Here is a 20,037-nt window from a genome sequence, read left to right on the forward strand (position 1 = left end):
AATTCTAAATGTGTATAAACATACCAACAAAGTTCAAAAACTCAAAAAGAAAAAATGGAATCAAATCCAAAACATTGGTGGACATGCTTTAACTAATTAATGTATTATGAAATACAGAGTTTAAGTGTTCATTTGAATTTTGATAATTATGTATACCTACCCCCATTACTGCCACACAGGTACACACAAAAAACAGGGTGTAGCACATGTTCATTACCCCCAAAATGTCCTAATACCCTTTTCCAGTCAAATAGCTACCTCGATCCCAAACAACCACTCTGATGTTGTCACCATAGATAAGTTTGTCTCTGGAATTCTTGTAAATATAATCATGTAGCATGTACTCTTTCCATGTTCAGTTCTGTTTGCATAATGTAACAATTAAACATTAAATTCAAACACCTTGGGATCCCTGGGTGGCACAGCTGTTTGGCGCCTGCCTTTGGCCCAGGGCGCGATCCTGGAGACCCGGAATTGAATCCCACATCGGGCTCTCGGTGCATGGAGCCTGCTTCTCCCTCTGCCTGTGTCTCTGCCTCTTTCTCTCTCTCTGTGACTATCATAAAATAAAAATAAAAAAATAAAAAAATAAAAATTCAAACACCTTGTTGCATATATCTATAGCTTTATTGACGTATATGCTTTTCCATGGGTGAACATATCACAGTTTATCCATATTCTTTTTGAAGGACATCTGGGTTGTATCCAGCTTTTGACCATTATGTACAAGGCCACTATAACATTCTCTTACAAGTCTTTCTGTGAACATGTTTTTATTTCTCTTGAAATATACCTAGGAATGAAATTGCTGGGTCATAGGAGATTTATATTTAACTTTATAAGAAACTGACAAATATTGTTCCAAAGTTGTTGTATTGCTTTAAATTCCCATAAAAAAAATGTGGGAAAATTTCAGGAGCTCTGCATGTTCACCAATATTAGGCATTTTTAGATAAAGACATAGTTACAGCCATAGATAAAGATATATAGATATGTTGTTAGATATATAGATATCTCTTCTTTGCTATTCTAATAAATGTGAAACTATGGTTTGAATTTTTTATTTCCTTGGTGAGAAATGATGATAAACATCTTATTATGTGTTTAATGAATGTTCATGTATCATCCTTTGTGAAGTGTGTATTCAAGCAATTTGCTCATTTTTAAAATCTGGGACATTCATATTCCTATTATTAAATTTCAAGTGTTCTTGTATTTTTTTATGCAAGTCAAACATATGTGTTATGACTATTTTTCCCAGTTTTTGGCTTTTAAATTAGGTTTTTTAATATTAGTTTTATATTTATTTCATGATATTTTTCAGTGAAACCTACTTTATCAATAATTTCATTGAAACTTTATGCTTTTTATGCATCAACCAAGAAATCTTTGACTCCACTAAAGTCACAAAGATATTCTCTCTTTTTTTCTTTTTCTAGCAAAAGCTTTATGCTTATATTTTAAATTTTCAGGAAATTAGTCATCACAAATTATTTTATTATTTTATGTTTTTATTGAAATATAATGAACATATTATGTTCATTTCGGGTATACAATATGATGATTCAACAATTCTATACATTGCCCAGTGTTATCGAGATAAGCATACTCTTAATCTCCTTTATCTATTTCACACTTCTCTCACCTACCTCCATTCTGACAACCACCAGTTTGTTCTCTTTATTTAAGAATGTTTCCAAAAAAAAAAAAAAAAGAATGTTTCCTTGTCTCTTTTTTTTCTTTCTTCATTTGAAAGTTTCTTAAATTTCACATGAGTGAAATCATATGGCATTTGTCTTTCTCTGACTGATTTATTTCATTTGGCCTTATACTCTCTAGCTCCATTCATGTTGTTGCAAACAGCAAGATTTCATTCTTCTCTATGGTTCAGTAATATTCCACTGTGTGTGTATATATACCACAACTTCTTTATCCATTCACCTATGAATGGACACTTGGAATGTTTCCACAGCTTGGCTATTATAAATATGCAACAATAAATATAGGGGTGCTTATATTTTTTTGAATTGGTGTTTTCATTGTCTTCGGGTAAATACCCAGTAGTGGAATTACTGGATCCTGTAGCAATTTTACTTTTAATTTTTTGAGGAACCTCCATACTGTTTTCCACATTAGCTGCACCAGTTTACATTCCCAACAGTACACACGGGTTTCTTTTTTTCTGCATCCTTGCCAACACTTGTTATTTCTTGTCCTTTTGATTCACACCATTCTGATAAAGTGATATCTCATTACGGTTTTGATTTGCATTTCTCTATTAGTAATGTTGAGTATATTTTCATGTGTGTGTTGGCCATCTGTATGTCTTTTTGTAAAAAACATCTATTCATATCCTCTGCCCATTTTTTAAACATTTTTTTAAATGTTACTTATTTATTTGAGAGAGAGAGCACAAGTCTGGGGGAGGGGCAGAGGGAGAGGAAAAGGCAGACTTCCCACTGAGCAGGGAGCCTGACACACAGGGCTTGATCCCAGGACCCCAAGATCATGACCTGTGCCAAAGACTGAACCACCCAGGTCCCCCTGCCCATTTTTTAAACAGACTGTTTCATTTTTTGGTATTCAGTTGTAGAAATTATTTTTTTTTAAGATTTATTTATTTATTTGAGAGAGAGAGCACACATGCATGGTTCACAGAGGGTCAGGAGAGGAAGAGAGAGAATCTCAAGCAGACTCCCCACTGAGCAAGGAGCCCAATGTAGGTCTTGATCTCACAACCCATGAGATCATTACCTGAGCCAAAACCATAAGTTATTACCCAAACAACTAAACCACCCAGGAGCCCAAGTTGTTTAAGTTCTTTATATATTTTTCATTAACCCCTTATCAGATAAATCATTCGCAAATATCTTCTCCAATTCAGTAGGTTGTCTTGTCATTCTGTTGATGTGTCCCTTGTTATGCAAAACCTTCTTCTTTTTGCATAGTCCTAATAGTTTACTTTTGCATTTATTTCCCTTGCCTGCGGAGACATATCTAAAAAAATGTTGCTAAAGCTGGTGTCAAAGATGTTACTGCCTGTGTTTTCTTCTAGGAGCTTTATGGTTTCAGGTCTCACATTTAGGTTTTTGATCTATTTTGAGTTTATTTTTATGTATGGTGTCAGAAAGTGGTCCAGTTTTATTCTTTTGCATGTAGCTATCTCACATAAATTATTTTTGCATAAAAATTTGAGATAGAGGTCAAGGTTTCTTTTTCTCATTGATATCCAGGTATTACAGCTATGTTTTTGACAAATACTTTGTTTTTTCATTAATTTAACTAAAAACTTTGATCACATATCAATAGGCTATGTGTGCATTTGCACACACACTCATATGGTTCTATTTCTAGATTTACTTTTCTGTTTCATTGCCTTAATATATTCTATATTCATTTATATAGAAATGTATATTTGTATATATTTATCATACATATATATGGAATTGTGTGTATATATCACATACATATGTCTTCTGGACTCTCTATTCTCTTCCATTAATCTACCATCTGAACACATACTAATGATGCATTGTCTTATCTCCCATAGACTTATAATAAATCTTGAGCCCAAGTGCAATTAAGGTGATTTTGGAATCACCTTATTATTTCTCCAAAATAGCCTGCAGGGATTTTGATAGAAATTAGACCTATAGATCAATTTAGGTACAACAGAGAACTTAACAATATGACCTCTCCAATTCATGAACAAGATATCATATATTTATTTAGGACTTTATTTGAGTGGGGGGGGGACTTTATTTCTTTCAGCTGTGTATCATAGTTTTCCATGTAGGGGTCTTACAAACCTTTCATTAGATCTACTCCTTAGAATTTTATGTTTTTAAACACTATTATTTTTTTTAAATACTATTATTATGGTATTGATCTTTTAACTTAATTTTCAAATGGGTTTTGAAACTGTATAGAAATATAATTGATTTATATATTAATATTATATTCTTGATCTTTCAAAATACACTTTTTAGTGTAATTATTTTTCTTATGAATACCACAGAGTTTTCTGGAACCACAATCATGTTATCCTCAAATAATGACAGTTTTACTTGTTTTTCAATCTGTATTTTGTTTATCTTGTTTTACTGCCCTACTGAATTTGTGTGGACTTCTAGCAAAAGTTGAATAGAAATAGTGAGAATAGATATTTTTGCTTTTTTCCAAAATTTAAGGGAAAAGGATTAATGTTTTAACATTAAGTATGATACTAGCCATAGATTTCTCATAGATGACTTTTATCATATTAAGTCACTTCCCTTCTATTTGATGAGAGGTGATGTTTTTAAACAATATCAAATTTTGTTATATTCTTTTTTGCATATAATGGAAGATTACATGGATTTTTTTTATTGTATTCTGTTAATGAGATGAATTATAATGTATAATATTAAAATGGCAAATCAACCTCACTGATTCTTGGAATGAATTCATTCATCATGTTGTATTATCCTTTTTATGTGTTACTAGATTTGATTTGCTAATTTTTAAGAGAATTTCGTGCCTGCTTTCATAACAGATATTTGTCTGAAATTTTATTTTTTTGTCTTTAAGAAGTTATAGTATTTAGGTTATACTGGCCCTAAAAAAAAAAACAAAACAAAGAAAATTATTAAACATTCCTCTATTGGCTATTTTTCTAAAAAAGCTTGTATATATTGTAATTATATCTTTTAAAAATATTTGTTAGAATGCCTGGGGAAAGACATCAAGGATGGAGTCACCTGCAAGGAGGAAAGAGGGATTTAGTCATCAAAAATTCAACTTCTTGGGATGCCTGGGTAGCTCAGTTGGTTGAGCGTCTGCTTTCAGCTCAGGTCATGATCCGAGGGTCCTGGGATTGAGCCCCTCATTGGGCTCCCTACTCAGCAAGGAGCCTGCTTCTCCCTCTTCCTCTGCCCTAAAAGAATTCAACTTTTGAAGTAAATATGGCACTATTCATATTTTCTATTTCATTTTGTGTTCATTTTGGTAATATCTGCCTTCCAAGAAACTTGCCCATTAATCCAAATTGTAGAATTTATTGGCATAGAGTTATCCATAATATCTTATTATTTTCATTTTGACATCTATAGTTTATAAACCTAATGATGCCCTCTTTATGATTCCTGATGTTGATAATTTGTGTGCTTTCCTTTCTTTTCCCCTTGACAAGTCTTGCTAAGGATTTAAAATTTTACTACTCTTTTTTAAAAAAACACTTTTTATTTTGTTAGAAAAACAAGGATAAATTAAACTTGAATAAATAGAATGAAGTAAACAGCAAAGACAACAAGTGGAAATCATTGACAAAGATCATATAGAAAACTTTAATAAAGCCAAACGTTAATACTTTGAAATTTTTTAAATGATTAAAAAATACCTAGTAAGACTGATCAAGGAGAAAGGACAAAATTCAAATTGTCAGTATCAGGAATATCACCACATATATTACATATGTTAAAAAGTACCTTTATAATAAAATTGACAGCTAAGGTAAAATGGGCAACTCCTCAAAATACACAAATTACCAAAGGGACATAAGAACAAAGAAAAATTTTAAATAGCCATATGTCTGTTAAAAATTGACTTTTCACTTAAATACTTTCCAGGTCCATATCATTTCATCTGTGAATTCTATCAGACATTTAAGAAGAAAAAAGATTAATTTAAGTGGCTTCTCTAAAGAATTTTGTCAAATATTTGAAAAAAAAATTAATTCTTATACATACTAGAAAAAAATACAGGAGAACATATTTCCTAACATTTTTGTGAGGATGACATAACCATGATACGAAATCTAGTGAAGATATTATTTAAAAATAACTATAGACCAGTATCTCTCATGAACATAAAAACCCTCAAAAAAATATTAGCTGATCATAACTGAAAATCTGTAAAAAGAATAACATAACATTACCAAGTGAGATTTATCCCAGGGATGCAAAATTAATTTGCCATTTGTATAAATTGATGTCATTCATCATATTGACTGAATAAAAGGAAATACATGAATATGTCAACATTGCAGAAGAATTTTTAGCAAAATTTGGCACTCATTCACCAATAAAACAAAAACCCCATTATCAAACCAGAAATATAAAGGAATCACCATAATCTCATAGAGGGCACCTATTTCTTTCTCTTTTTTTTAAGATTTATTTATTTATTCATGATAGACAGAGAGAGAGGCAGAGACACAGGCAGAGGGAGAAGCAGGCAGAGGGAGAAGCAAGCTCCACGCCAAGAGCCCGACACCAGACTCGATCCCAGGACTCCAGGATCGCGCCCTGGGCCAAAGGCAGGTGCCAAACCACTGAGCCACCCAGGGATCCCCGAGGGCTCCTATTTCTTAAAAACATCTACAGCTACCATTATACTTAATAGTGAACCAGTGAATTCTTTCCCCTTAATTTGTGAATAACACTAGGATATTGACTTTTAAGAAGTCTATGTGGCACTGTACTAGAGATCTTAGACAACATGTAAGATCTTAGACAACAACCTAAATGAAATTTATGGAGATTGAAAAAAAAGAAGTAAAATTATACTTGAATCCAATCTTTTGTTGTGGGATGTTGGAGTAGCCAATTATATTGGGGAATACTACCCATCAATAGAAAAACCAAACTGAGTATACATACAACATAAGGAAATCTCAAAAACTTTGTGATGAACCAAGAGAGGCCAAATACAAGAATATGTACTGTACAGTTGCATTTATGTGAATGTCAAGAATTTAATCTAGGGATCCCTGGGTGGCGCAGTGGTTTAGCGCCTGCCTTTGGCCCAGGGTGCGATCCTGGAGACCGGGGATCGAATCCCACGTCAGGCTCCCGGTGCATGGAGCCTGCTTCTCCCTCTGCCTGTGTCTCTGCCTCTCTCTCTCTCTCTCTCTGTGACTATCATAAATAAATAAAAATTTTAAAAATTTTTTAAAAAAAAGAATTTAATCTATAGCAAAAGATTTCAGAGAAGTGGTTGCTCTCAGGAAAAGGGTTGCTTTCTCTTTTTGGCTGGAGAAACAAAAACGAAATCTGGGGTTATTGGAATGTTTTATATTTGATAGAGCTATTGGGTATGTGGTTGTGTGCATTTCCCCAAACTCATTCAACTGTACCATTTAAGATTTATTTCACTAAACATAAGTTATACCTCAACAAAAAATATAAATGCACAAAAAGTTAATAAATCAGGCAAAATGAATTTACTGTGGTAAAAGTCCAGATAGTGGTTATACAGCGTATGGAATTGTGATGTGAGAGAGAAACGAAGCAGCTTATACAGGACTGATAATGTTCTGGGTCTCAATCTGGGTACTGTTCGTGCCGATCTGTTTACTTTGTAAAATTTCAAGTGCATTGATGATACTGGCATTTTTTAGCGTGTTCAATATAATTAGCATTTCAAATTTTTGAGGCTAGTCATCACAAAAGGCCTCTCCATCAATTCCTAGTTAGAAATGCATATACTGTGTCATTGGTACAATGGGATGTAAAGAGGTTGCTAGCTGTACCACCCTATTGTGCATAATAACCTCTGAGTGGAAACGCTTTAACCTGTTACTATGACAGCATGCTTTGACTACGGCATTCACAGAGAATAAATCTTTTCAATTTAATCTGTCCAGTTGCTTTGTTATTAAAGATGACAAGGAAGCAACAGCGAGCATCACTAGAGAAATCACAGCAATATACATCTGTCACATTATAATACAGTGGGATCGGAGATCATTCAGGAGTGTCATAATTGTAATTTCAGAAAACCAAATACTATTTACGCGATAACATCCACCTGTATCTCTTTAACGTGTATTTTCAATTTGCTGCCTGTTTACATCTATTCAAAACTGAAGTGCTGCCTGTCATTAAATACTATGTAAATAAGTCAGGCCTAACTGTGAAGCTAACAGGGAAATTTCAGCATCTGGGGCCAGAAGATTCTATTTTAACAACACGCATATGGTCCTTGAAGCAGAGCTCAAGCATTTGATAGACATGCCAAGATTCAGCAAAGGAGACAGACTTTTGCCACAGATGAAACTATCTCACAGTGAAAGAGAATGGATTAATGGAAGTGTCAAGGTTCTTTGGTTGCAATCTACAGAAACTTGTTCTGGCTAACACATGCAAAAAAAAAAAAAAAAAAAAGAGAGAGAGAGAGAGAGAATTCATCATAAATAGATCTGAGAATGGCTCATTAGGTGAGGAGGAACAACAAGGTATCCATGAGGCTTTGAAAAGGGGCACTGATGGAAATGTGGCTTAGAGATGACATAGCCCCACTTCACATCCTCTTGGGTCAACTTTTTATTCCAGTCATTGCTATAGAATACAACTACATAGGTATAATGTGACAGCCCCCTCTGTACGGGGGCTTCTCGGCTCCATAGTATGCTCGTGAGAGCCCACTCAGGCACACGCACAAAAATATGGAGATGTGAAGGAATAGCAATTCATGTGGCAAATAATGAGATGTGAACCGCTGAAAAATATGACCCTCTTCTATACCCCAACTGGGTAATTTTGAGCTGCTTCCCACATGGCTCCACATATGGTCCCTAGCAAGATTCAATCTCAGTCGCCTAAGGCAGTGATCTGGAGAAAATGCAGCTCTAACTGAACTCTCCCTCCTTCTGTCCTCTGCAACTTTTGCTGAGAGCCACCTCCCAAAACATACTTTCTGCCCACAAGCCCTGTGCTAGGCTCTACTCTTTCAGGGAAATCTAAGCTAAAACAAAAGTTATATGCAGGGTCCTGTGGCTGCCACAGGAGATAAATTTCAAATCTATTCAGTCATGTTTGTTCCTCTGCTCATGGTTCAAATCTTGAGAGAGAGCACACACTTGGCCAAGCTTGGGTCCCACAGTTCACCCCATACATATGATGTCTAAGGCACAACAGATAGTCCCCTCAGAGAAGAGGTAATTTGTAGGAGAGAGACAAAAGGAGAGAAACGAAGAAGAGAAAATTGCCCTTCATGTATCTTTCTGTGTATCCAAAACGTTGCATTAAAAACCTGAGAAGCAAAATCAGTAGAGTGAAATTATTTAAGTTATATTCCTAAATTACCAGCACATATAATGTCATATTTATAATGAATTTATTTCACTAAGTGTTTGAAATTACAGGTATCTTATACTTATGGTGATTGACAAAAAATTCATCAAGAATCTGAAGATGTTTAGGTTAGAACCTCATAGCCTACTCACTTTTTTACAAAGTAGGATATACACTGCCACCAGAAAGGAACCAAGCCTTCTAGACAAGATGGAGTAAGCACATTCCACAGTGCTAATCTCAGTAATTACAACACAACAGTAGAAACAAAACACACAGAGCAACTATCAGAAGACAGTGAGGGATAGATAAGGCAAACTACCTAAGAACCTGTAGCTTCAAGGAACAATGTGGTGGTGAGTTCCCTCGTTTGGTTTGGTTTGGTTTAGTCTCCTCTATTTCTTGGCCTTGACACTAGAGCAGCCTACACCCCAAAACAACCCAACACAAATGCAAAAGTTAAATAAGAGACTGCTCTTGCTAGCCAAAGCATGGGGAAGAAGGCACCCCTCAGGACAGACCCTTTAACCCATTAACCCTATCTCCCTTACTATAGGCAAACACCACAAAAGAAACTGCCAATACCTCTTCCCACCAGGCATTGCAGAGGCTCTGCGGCAGACCCAAGTCAAACACCCCACATTGCACTGATCCAGCAGAGGCTGCATTGTGTTCTCCTCCCTGCCCCTCCCTGGGTGCTGTGGATACTCTGGAGTAGAGTCTTGCCAACCAACCCTACTACGCAATAACTACAGAAGAGGCTGAGCCCTCTCCCCTGCCTTACCCAATAGCCCATCTTGCTCTACAAGAACATAAACAGACAGCATCACTCCTTCTTCTGCATCAGGCAGTATGAAGTCCCTGCCCTGCACCAAGGAAGGGTCAGCCAAAAGGAGGCTCTCCACCTCCTCCTGATCAGACTGGGGAGATTAGGAGATCAGATTAAGGAGAGAAGCTGGCTGGGGAAAGAGATTCTTCTGTCTCAGCATAAACTCACAGTCACACCCCCAAGCAGCCCATGTGTGAAACTGACTAACATCAATACAGCCAACGCTTTGAAAAGTGAACTGTACAATAGCACTCAGGGGTCCACCTGGCCTCAGCAGCACAAGCAGGATAATCTAAGTAACACTGCAAAAGTCTCAAGACTAAATTGACATTGGAACTACAATCCATCTACAAAAGTAGGCCAAGTCATGCTTTCTGAACCTCAACAGGTCTGTTCCCTGGTAAAATACAAGATTTAAACAGCATCCAGAGCATCACAACCTAATACTTTAAAAGTCCGGAATGCAATCCAAAATTATGTGTCATACCAAAAGCCAATAAATTCTCAGTTCAAGTGAGAAAAGATTATCAACAGATGCCAACATTGAGATAATCCAAATGCTGGAATTATCTGACAAGAATTTTAAAGCAGTTATCACAAAAATGTTCCAACAAAAAATTACAAACACTCTTGAAACAAATGGAAAAATACCGAGCTCCAGCAAAGAAACAGAAGACATAATAAAGAGCCAAATAAAAATTTTAGAACTAAAAATAAAGTAATTGAGGGATGCCTGGGTGGCTCAGTAGTTGAGCATCTGCCTTTGGCTCAGAGCATAATCCTCGGGCCCTGGGATGGAGTCCTATGTCAGGCTCCCCTCAGGGAGCCTGCTTCTCCCGCTGCCTCTCTCTATGTCTCCCATGAATAAATAAATAAAATAAGTAAGTAAGTAAGTAAGTAACTGAAATTGAAAAACTCCCTAAATTGGCTCAGGAGCAGAATGAAGATAACAGAGGGGAGGAACGTCAGTAAACATAAAGATATATCAATAGACATTACCCAATTTGAACCAAGAGAAAATGGATAAAAAATGTAAATTACATAGCCTCAGGAATGGTGGAGCAATAATTAAAGATCTATCACTTGGGTCACTGAGATCCCAGAAGGAAACAAGGAAGAGGTTGGGGCTAAAAAAAATATTTGAAGAAATAGTAGCAGAAATATTCCCAAATTTGAAAAATGACATGAATCTATTTTTTAAAAAAACCATAAACAGAATAAATGCAAAGAAATACATCCTCTGATATATCATAATCAAAATTCTGAAAACTAAAAAAAAGTAGAAAAAAGTGTAAAAACAGCGAGAAAAACAATATGTTACCTCTAAGCAACAATTCAAATCCTCAAATATTTCTAATCAGAAAAAAACAGAAGCTAAAAAGGAGTTGTCCAACATTTTTTTAAGTGTTTAAATAAAAGAACTATCAACCTGGAGTCCTACATCCAGTGAAAATATATAGGGAGTTTCACAAAAAAGGAGAGGAGGAGGAGGAGAAAAGGGAAAAGGAGGGGCAAAGGATGGGAAGAAAGGAAGAAGGAAGGAAGGGTGGGAGGGAAGGAGGGAAGGAGGGAAAGAAAGGGAAAGAGAGAGTAGGGGGAAAGAGGGAGGGAGGGAGGGAAGAAGGAAAGAAGGAAAGAAGGATCATATATTTGACTGCATGAAAAATCTCAATAACTGGTCATTAGGGCCTGAATTCTCACAGTGCAAAACAATGGTCTTGAGGCAGAGAGGCTCCCTTTAGAGGACACATGCATTCCCTATATTCTCTGTTTACCAGAACATCCATCAATAGCCTCTTATCCGGGGACTGTTTCAGCCATCTAGTCTACTTGCCTGACTATTGCAGGCATTAAGTTATGAAATCCAGACTATTAGCTCTAAAGTCTTCTAGAGACTCTATCAAAAGCTATTCATCCTCAGAAAGGAAACCATACAAATAATTTTGCATTTACTTTCAAAGGTCATCAACCCATATGTTCCTAAGATTCTCCAGACTCCACTTTCAGAACCCCGATTTCAGACAGCTCAAGTACTGTTCTACTTGCATACATAATGAGATCATTTCTGGGTTAGTGCTATTTAGAAATGACTCTTATATTGTCATATGTGTTTGCTGCATTATTTAGGGATATTCAATTCTATTATAGAGAGTAAGACAAACAAGCAAGGAACATAAATGAAACTAAATATAAAAGCAAGGTCCTTGTGAAACATATTAGACACAAAAAGGAGTAAAAGGACCAAATAGCTACTAAATACTCATGAGGCATCCAACAGTTTTTGGCATGTAATTTATAGAATGAATGAATGAATGAATGAATGAAGGCTCAGCTTCACAGGCTCAACTTCTCCATCACATGGTACCTCTCCTTCTTCCTCTAATATATTACTATTTTTTCCTTACTCATTAGTGCATCTCTGCCAGGTAATAAATACATTTATTGGAGATAAGAGCCATAAATTATGTTGTGCACATGGCAGCAGTTAATAAGTATCTAAAAGCAGTCTCACACATAAAGCAGTGATTCTTAGACTCAGCAGTATAAGACAGTTACCTTGGAAACTTGTTTAAAAGGCCACTCCCAGAACTTCTGATTCAGTAATTTACAGATGTGATTCAAAATGTGCATTTTTACCCAAACTCCCACTACGCTTAGTGGTAGGGGCTCCATCCACAACATATTGACAGCTATTGAATAGGGAATGTGGAAAAGTTGGGGTACATGGTAGTCTCTACTTTCTCTCATATAGTGAATATCATAAAATAGATTAAAATAAACATCAGAACAGCCTGAAAGACACTGAGGCAAAGGTGGACTCAGCTCCTTCATGTTAGGTGCTGTGATTTGGGAGATGGGAAGGGAGGGATGGAGAATCTTGCTATCTCTATATGAAAGAGAGAGAGAGTGACCACCACAGAGAAAGAGTGCAAGGGGATTTTTCTCCTTTTCCTTATTTTTTTACCAGCTGGCAGAGCTTCTATCCAGCCAGCTGCCTCTTTGTTACCATTGTATGGTCAGAAGAGAGGGAGAAGCAGGACCCACAGCTTCATTCCTGAGGCACTTGCTCCATTTTGTCACCCCAAGGGTTGAACAGTTTTGCCTCTTGTTTGATTTCATACCACTCATCCTTTCAGCAGGCATTTACTGCATGCCTAATTAAAGTTAATAGCAGATGTAAAATTTTAAATTAATATTTAGATTTTTTTAATTTAAATATTACCTTTGGACAGACGCAGATTGAGGATGCACATTAAGATCATCAGAGATTTTTAAGGTGACGCTTGAAAAGGCAGAAAGAATTTTCAAGTTGAGCAGTTACTTTATGTGTGTTCTCAGAGGTAGTTGAAATAAGTAGCCTGTGGATTTTCTTCACTTCTGCTTTACTTTATGAAAATTTTGCGTAGTGCTTTTCAACCCTGCTGCCACCTAACAGTGGGTTTGAATCCACTTATATATTCTAGTCCCTAACCTCTTCAAACATTGCCAATCTAAAATACTCAAGCTTTAATTTCTGGAACACATAATGGTCAATTTGGAATTCTGGATAATATATGTAATAATGCAATGTATCAGTCAATTAGGAAGAACTCTTCTACATATCTAGAAAATGTTTATTTACTGTTGTTGAATCTGCATAAAATTGGATTAGAATTCCAAACTTCTTGAGTCTTTGAAAGGCAAAGAAATCCACAATTAATAGTACCATAAACATTTGTATGCTAAGTAAAGGCAACTGTCATCTTGCACAAGCTCTTGTTTTCCCAAACCAAACAGCAGTTTGCAAAGAAACAGCTAACCTAATGATAAAACAGATGGAGCATTTACTGCCTCCTTACCTGACATGATACGACCCAAAAAATAAAAGCTGAGTTCAGTACTAAGGATCATTAAAACAGTAATAAAAATATACAATAGGTATAATTCTCTATTAACTGACTGGACCTTACTTACATGAATTACATAGGTAATAACTCCAACATTTTGATTTTTCATCCAATAAGACAGTATACAAAAAAGAAAGGTACAAATTATAGTATTATTTAATGCTATACTGAGCCAGACCCAGGCAGCTATACAAAAGACAAATAAACCACTGATCTAATACAATAAATCAGCTTCGGGCTATACTGAGTAATGCAAAGGAAAGGTGCCCCCACCAGGAAATATTACCCTCCCACCTCATAGGAATCATTCAAAGACAATTACACACTGACATGACCCCTTTGAGGTTTAGTCAATGTTTTTACCTTGATTTCATACTACTTTTCTTCTTTTATATTTAGATAAAAGCTAGGGAAAAAATAGTAAGTTTCTTTCAAGTTTGCTACTGATATATGACATAAGAAGCATTTTCCTGATTTCACTATTGATGACTTACTGAATTTACTCTTATCCTCATTGTGCAAGAGTTTTATCCCATGAGAAGGGTTATTTGTCTTTTCAAATGTCTAAAGGCCATAATTTATTAAAAGATTTTTTACTTTGTAAGATATTTTCAGATTATTTTATAGTAAAAGAATTTATATATCACCTTCAGTTACTTAAGGCCTCTCTGACTCTGAGCTGTGAAACATCTGACCAAAACTTTAACAGCACTTTTTAAAAAATGTTGTTCTGTAGAAGGAAATAAAGAGCCTAATGAGAAGACTGGATATTGTAGGATTCTTATCTGGATAAAGTTAACCCTATTAAAGAAAAGATCTCCAGAAAAATACATTTTATCCTCCTCGACAAGACAGCTAGCTACCCCATCATCCTAATAGTGAAGCACACCCAACCACACCAATGGGATCTCTCAAGATTAAGAATTCATGTAAAAGATTTCTATACATGTGAAGGAACCTACATGAAAGTAACCAAGACAGCAAAAAGAACTAAGAGAAAACAGACAAGGTAGGAAGTGATAAAATTCTTTCATGTATCAAGACCAGTGGCCCACCTCACATTATAAAAGTCTATACTCAAATCAGGCTGCACTTAAGGGAAGAATCCATCAAGAAAACCTAACATCCACCAAGCATAGTTCTCTGACTCAGCTCTTGCTAGCTTATCTTACCCTGGAAGATAATACCTGCTAGGCTTATCAGGAAATCCTTGATCTTCTAGCCAATCAGGTCCTGTTTCTACATTGCCTCTGCTAACATTCTATAAAGCTCACTCTTGCCCCAGATCTCTTGGCTCTGCTTGTGAGGCATTTAGTCCCCCAATCCATAGACTATTTTTCCTTAAATAAAGGGGGGCAAACTCATTACTTAGTTGTTTTAATTCTGTCATTGGCAGTTCTGGCAGCCCAGAAGGAAGTGAAAGATAGCTGCTGAAGATTCCAGGGATGGCTCCTAAATACAGGCAAAGGTAGCCCCAGAGCCCTTTTGGTTGGCTGCCTATTCTCATACTTTCCCAGATCTCTGGTGGGCTTCTCTCAGATGGAGATCAGCTTATTTTGTGTTCAAGTTTACCTGCCCTAATCCTTCCGGGTGGAAAATTGGGGTGTAAGAGGCTCCAGATTATTCTGGGTGAGATTCAGTGGACCACAACATGTGCGTCTGTGGCCAACCTCATCTACGAAGTAAACACCATTGGGCAGTCCTGACAGGTGTCAGGAGCTGTACACAGGCAGCCAGAAACAGTATGTCTGGTTGAATTAGGGAGGGCTATTTCAACAAGGGAAAATAACATATAACCCCCAATCTAAGAAAACAATATGACTTACAAAGCCTTAAGGATAGTCCATAGCATAAACAGCTAGGGGACTTGGGGAAATAAAACAAGAAACTTGAACTATTTTGACCAATGGCACATAAAAATCTAAGTAGGCTTTCCTCAGACTATTAAAAGCCATTAGGGAATCTGCCATAATAAAGACATCTTCTCATAAAAGGAATAATAGATCTATTGCTTATGAGACTCTCAGAAACTAAAGTCACAAATTTGGTGGGACGGATCGAGCACTTAAAAGCAGCTAAAGTGCTGGCCACCTATCTCCAAGATACCTATGCTAGGCTAAATTGGTCATGGCATGGGTTAGATTGATACTAGGTCACCCATCCATCTCAAGAAAATTTCTGTGCAATGAGGTACACTGTAAGACACCACAAAATTCTCAACCTACGGGCACATCTCTCTTAGTTATTAATCTGCTTCCAAGAGACCCATGGCTTAGCTAAAGAAATAGAATCCTCAAGTTTCAAAGAATTAAGTATACCACCTTCCCAGCATCTTACTTTATGTCTAAGAACTGTAATCCTGAAGGCTGTAGATTTCTACAAAAATGGCAAAATCTGAGACATCTGGGTGTCTCAGTGGTTGAGCATCTGCCTGTGGCTCAGGTCCCGATCCTTGTGTCCTGGGATCGAATCCCACCATCGGGCTCTCCGCAGGGAGCCTGCTTCTCCTTCTGCCTAGTCTCTGCCTCTCTCTGTGTATCTCTCATGAATAAATAAATAAAATATTTTTTTAAATGGCAAAATCTTACTAAGAAACCTAGAATTACAAGGACCATTATGGGGAATGTTCCAATTTGATAAGATTGGTCATTTAAGTGTACCTGAAAGCAAGTGAACACTTGCTGTGAACACACAGAATAGGGTATCTATTTTCATTGGCATGCAGGAACCTCCAAAAAGCTGCAAAATGTGAAAGTATTTTCATTGAAAGATTCACCACAAAAGACTGATGAAAAATTAAACCGCTATAGGTACCTAAAATAAAAGACGGTAAGACTAATGTGACTCCTATTACTCATGTCTATCCTCCTTTACTCTTACTAAGAGCACTTAGTCTACTGATCTTCTGTTTGAAGTGTCTTTCCACTCTGAAGAGATCACAAGATCATAAACAAAAGTCCACCAGGTTAGTGGACTTACAGACACCCCTATATGAACCTCTCCCAGGACTGGCTCCTGGGAAGAGATAGAAGGATTCTCCAATAAGCTGCTACCAGGTATTCCCTTAAATAGCCAAGGTGAAATTAAAGTTAAAACCTAAGCAAAGTCTGCTAGATACTGGAAATACTCTCTACTTGAAACCTCACTTGCTCAGGGCCCTGCAGATGGGATCCTGGAAAAATTGGCAGAAGCCAGCAAAGGGTGAGGATTCTTGAGAGTCAGTTCTTGCAGATAACTATCCATTATGCCCATTTGAGAGAGGAAGATAAAATGTCACAATGTCCCTTCCTTTCCAAACCCAAGTCCATAGGTTTTTTTTCCAACTTTTTTCTCCCAGGAACAGTAAATGTCTTCTTGTTTATCTCATTTTGAGTTCTGAGAATTTGGTTTGGCAACTGTCAGATTGAGGGCTTTCAAAATATGGCTGGGAAGAAATGTGGGTTGAACCCCAGTTGTGGCTACAGATGGCCAGACTATGTGAGCTCGCATCATAAAAATGAAGCCGTCAGATTAATTAATTTTAAGTGTCCCTTTCATCTCTAAAATTATTTAATCAGATGAATTTGAGTGACTTCCCATAGTCCAATTATTAAGACCAATCCAGCAGTCTAAACTATTGAATTGGACAGAAACTCTAGTTCTAACAAGCTTAAGAAGGGAAAAAAATTATTGATTCACTTAATTGAGAAGGCCAGAAATAATGTTGGCTCCATATATGATTGGATTCAGAGGTCCAGTGATGTCATTAGAACTTGGTTTCTCTCCAGCCCTTGACATTATCTTCCAGTGAGTTGGCTTCTTTCTCTGGCTTTACATAATGGCCCCCTGACAGCTCCAGGATTGTAATCTCCCAGGATTATCTCCAACTGGGCTATTTTGGCTGCCATATATAACCCTGAATCACTGCAGCCTGAGGCTGATGCTCAGCCCTGATTGAATTGTGGCTTGTGCCCCCATTGCAAATGTTCTGTATTTTCAGCTGAGAGTGCTTTAACTAACATAGATTTTAATACCAGGAAATGAGGCACTGCAGAAAACATACTAATTTAATAGAAGATGATAGGTAAAGGACTGAGAAGAAAAAGAAATATATATTTTTTAAAAAAGAAATTTTAAAAAAGAACAGAGAAGACCCTACTATTTACTCTACTCTTACTTTCTGGCAATTTTATCATACCATTTTGAAGGCGTCAGTTAACTATAGTCTCTATTATGTTGAAACCCCGACAATGTGCCTAACAAGTCTATAGCAATGAGGGACTTGGTAAGAAATGTGTTTAGAGTATTTTTTAACATTTCTTGAGGAAATCAATGAAGTCTTACAAGAAAGAGACAAACAGGCTGAATGTGGTCCACTATAAACACAGAAGGAAGAAAAAAAATAGTTTCATTAAGAAAGGCCCTTTCTGTATTCCAAAATCATGGAATTTTGTAGCTTGGAAGAACTGAATTACCTACCTCAAATATAAATCCTTGTAAAGATTGGGAGGTAGGTGATTTGGAAAGATATAAAATTGAAGCACAAGAAAAACATGAGATTCAGACAACTTCTATTGAGTATTCTCTGCCTGATAAAGAATAAAACATACTTGTGTCCGTTAACCCAAAACGAAGGCCTCAAATCTCTTCCAAGGACAAGCCAAACACAGACGGGAGGCATTAAACTAAGATTCTAGGAAACAGAGACTTGTTACTAGGAGTCCAAGATCTCACACTCAAAAACCAGGACCACACTAACATCTCCCGGTATGGTACTGCACAGTGAAAATTACTAAGCTTGCCCATCAAGAGCTACAACTTAAATATTAAATCCCTTCAACACACGCTTATCTGGAGTGAATCACCTAAAGTTGTACAGCCCTACAAAATGTATCATACCCAATGTTTACCTCAGATGAAAGACAAAAGAGGGATCTTCCTGGGGCACAACATGAGGCACAAAACAAGAAGAGAACTGATAAGTGAGTTTATTCGGAGGCTGCTGTATGTAACAAAAGAAGTCACTATACTACCATGTCAGAAAACTCTCATCGCTCCCAATAAGCAGGCTATGTATGGCTTATGCTGGGTACCAGTGAGCTGTGTGTACTACTGCCCTTTTCCAGAAAGAATTTTCATTATGCTTCTCCTGTGCTTTCTCTACTACTTTCTACTGAATGTGAAGACAGGTAATAACTGTGTTTAATATTAATACAATGAGGAGCTACACTTAGATGTGATGGGAAAAACACTGACCCAACCATAGCTCTGGAATCAAAACATTGGAGACTTCGATCTGTCCCATTTTGGGGAAGACTGAATGTATTTCATGCTGGTGTAAGCATTTTCAGGGTGCATATTTATTTGAAAAGGAGCTAATTTTGAATGTTGATCAGTTAAAAGGGAAAACTATATTTCGCATTTGCTTAAATCTTCCACATCCATCCCAATCTTTCCCCACTATATAATAGCAATAGAATTTTATTTTTTACCCTGTTTCAGAAATAATTCCTGAATTGTCCAAGTCAATGAGGGTAATCTCTTCTTGCTTGCTGGTGATTAGTTAAAAACCCAGGGTCAAGCCAATCAGCAAATTCCTCTTATGCCAATGATTTGGGATGAGGGTGTCACCTAAATTGTCTCCATGGAGTGAAGCTAAGATTTATGTTTATGTTGACATTTGTGGGAAAGTTGTTTACTCTCCCACTGGACATGAATAGGAAGTCAACGAGATGAAACCAAAACAGAAGATGATAGAGTAAAAATAGGAAAAGTTCATCAGTTTCCTGTATCCTTCCTGAGCCCTAGAACAACTAGTCTTGGAATCTCTTAGAACTGGAAATCTTGTAATTTCCAATTATACAAGATTAAAAATGTTATTAAGTCATATTTTTCTTGCTTACAGCTCAAAACACCCTAATATGCTATCTCTATGCTAATGACACCCTCTATCAGTAATGAATGTAGTCAGCTACAAGGGACAGATATCTAACACTAGATTAAACACATGAAGGGTTTGGCTTTTCTCTGGAAGTAGGACATCTGGGGATACATAGTCCAGGGTCAATACAATAACTATATTCCAGGCTTGCTCAATCATTTCATTCAGCCTTCTGTAACAGGCACTCTCTACCTTGTTATCAGAAGTTAGCTGTGTTAGTATTTCAATCAGGAAGAATGGAAAAGGCAAATAACCAAAGGCCAATGAATCTGCTGCTCTTTTAAATAGTTTTCATCTAACTAGTTCACAACAATTGCAACATACATTTTATTGGCCAGAACTGTGTCA

General features: G+C 36.6%; 2 long non-coding RNA genes across 6 annotated transcripts in view; one reads left to right on the plus strand and one right to left on the minus strand.

The window, feature by feature from the left end:
• LOC119873876 overlaps positions 1 to 20,037 on the minus strand; it is a 284,170-nt gene that overhangs the window by 72,781 nt on the left and 191,352 nt on the right. The window lies entirely within an intron of this gene.
• Positions 1 to 20,037, plus strand: part of LOC111098007 — a 38,610-nt gene that overhangs the window by 13,600 nt on the left and 4,973 nt on the right. The window lies entirely within an intron of this gene.

The sequence above is a fragment of the Canis lupus genome, chromosome 11, assembly GCF_011100685.1.
Source record: "Canis lupus familiaris isolate Mischka breed German Shepherd chromosome 11, alternate assembly UU_Cfam_GSD_1.0, whole genome shotgun sequence".
Taxonomy (NCBI): Eukaryota; Metazoa; Chordata; class Mammalia; order Carnivora; family Canidae; genus Canis; species Canis lupus.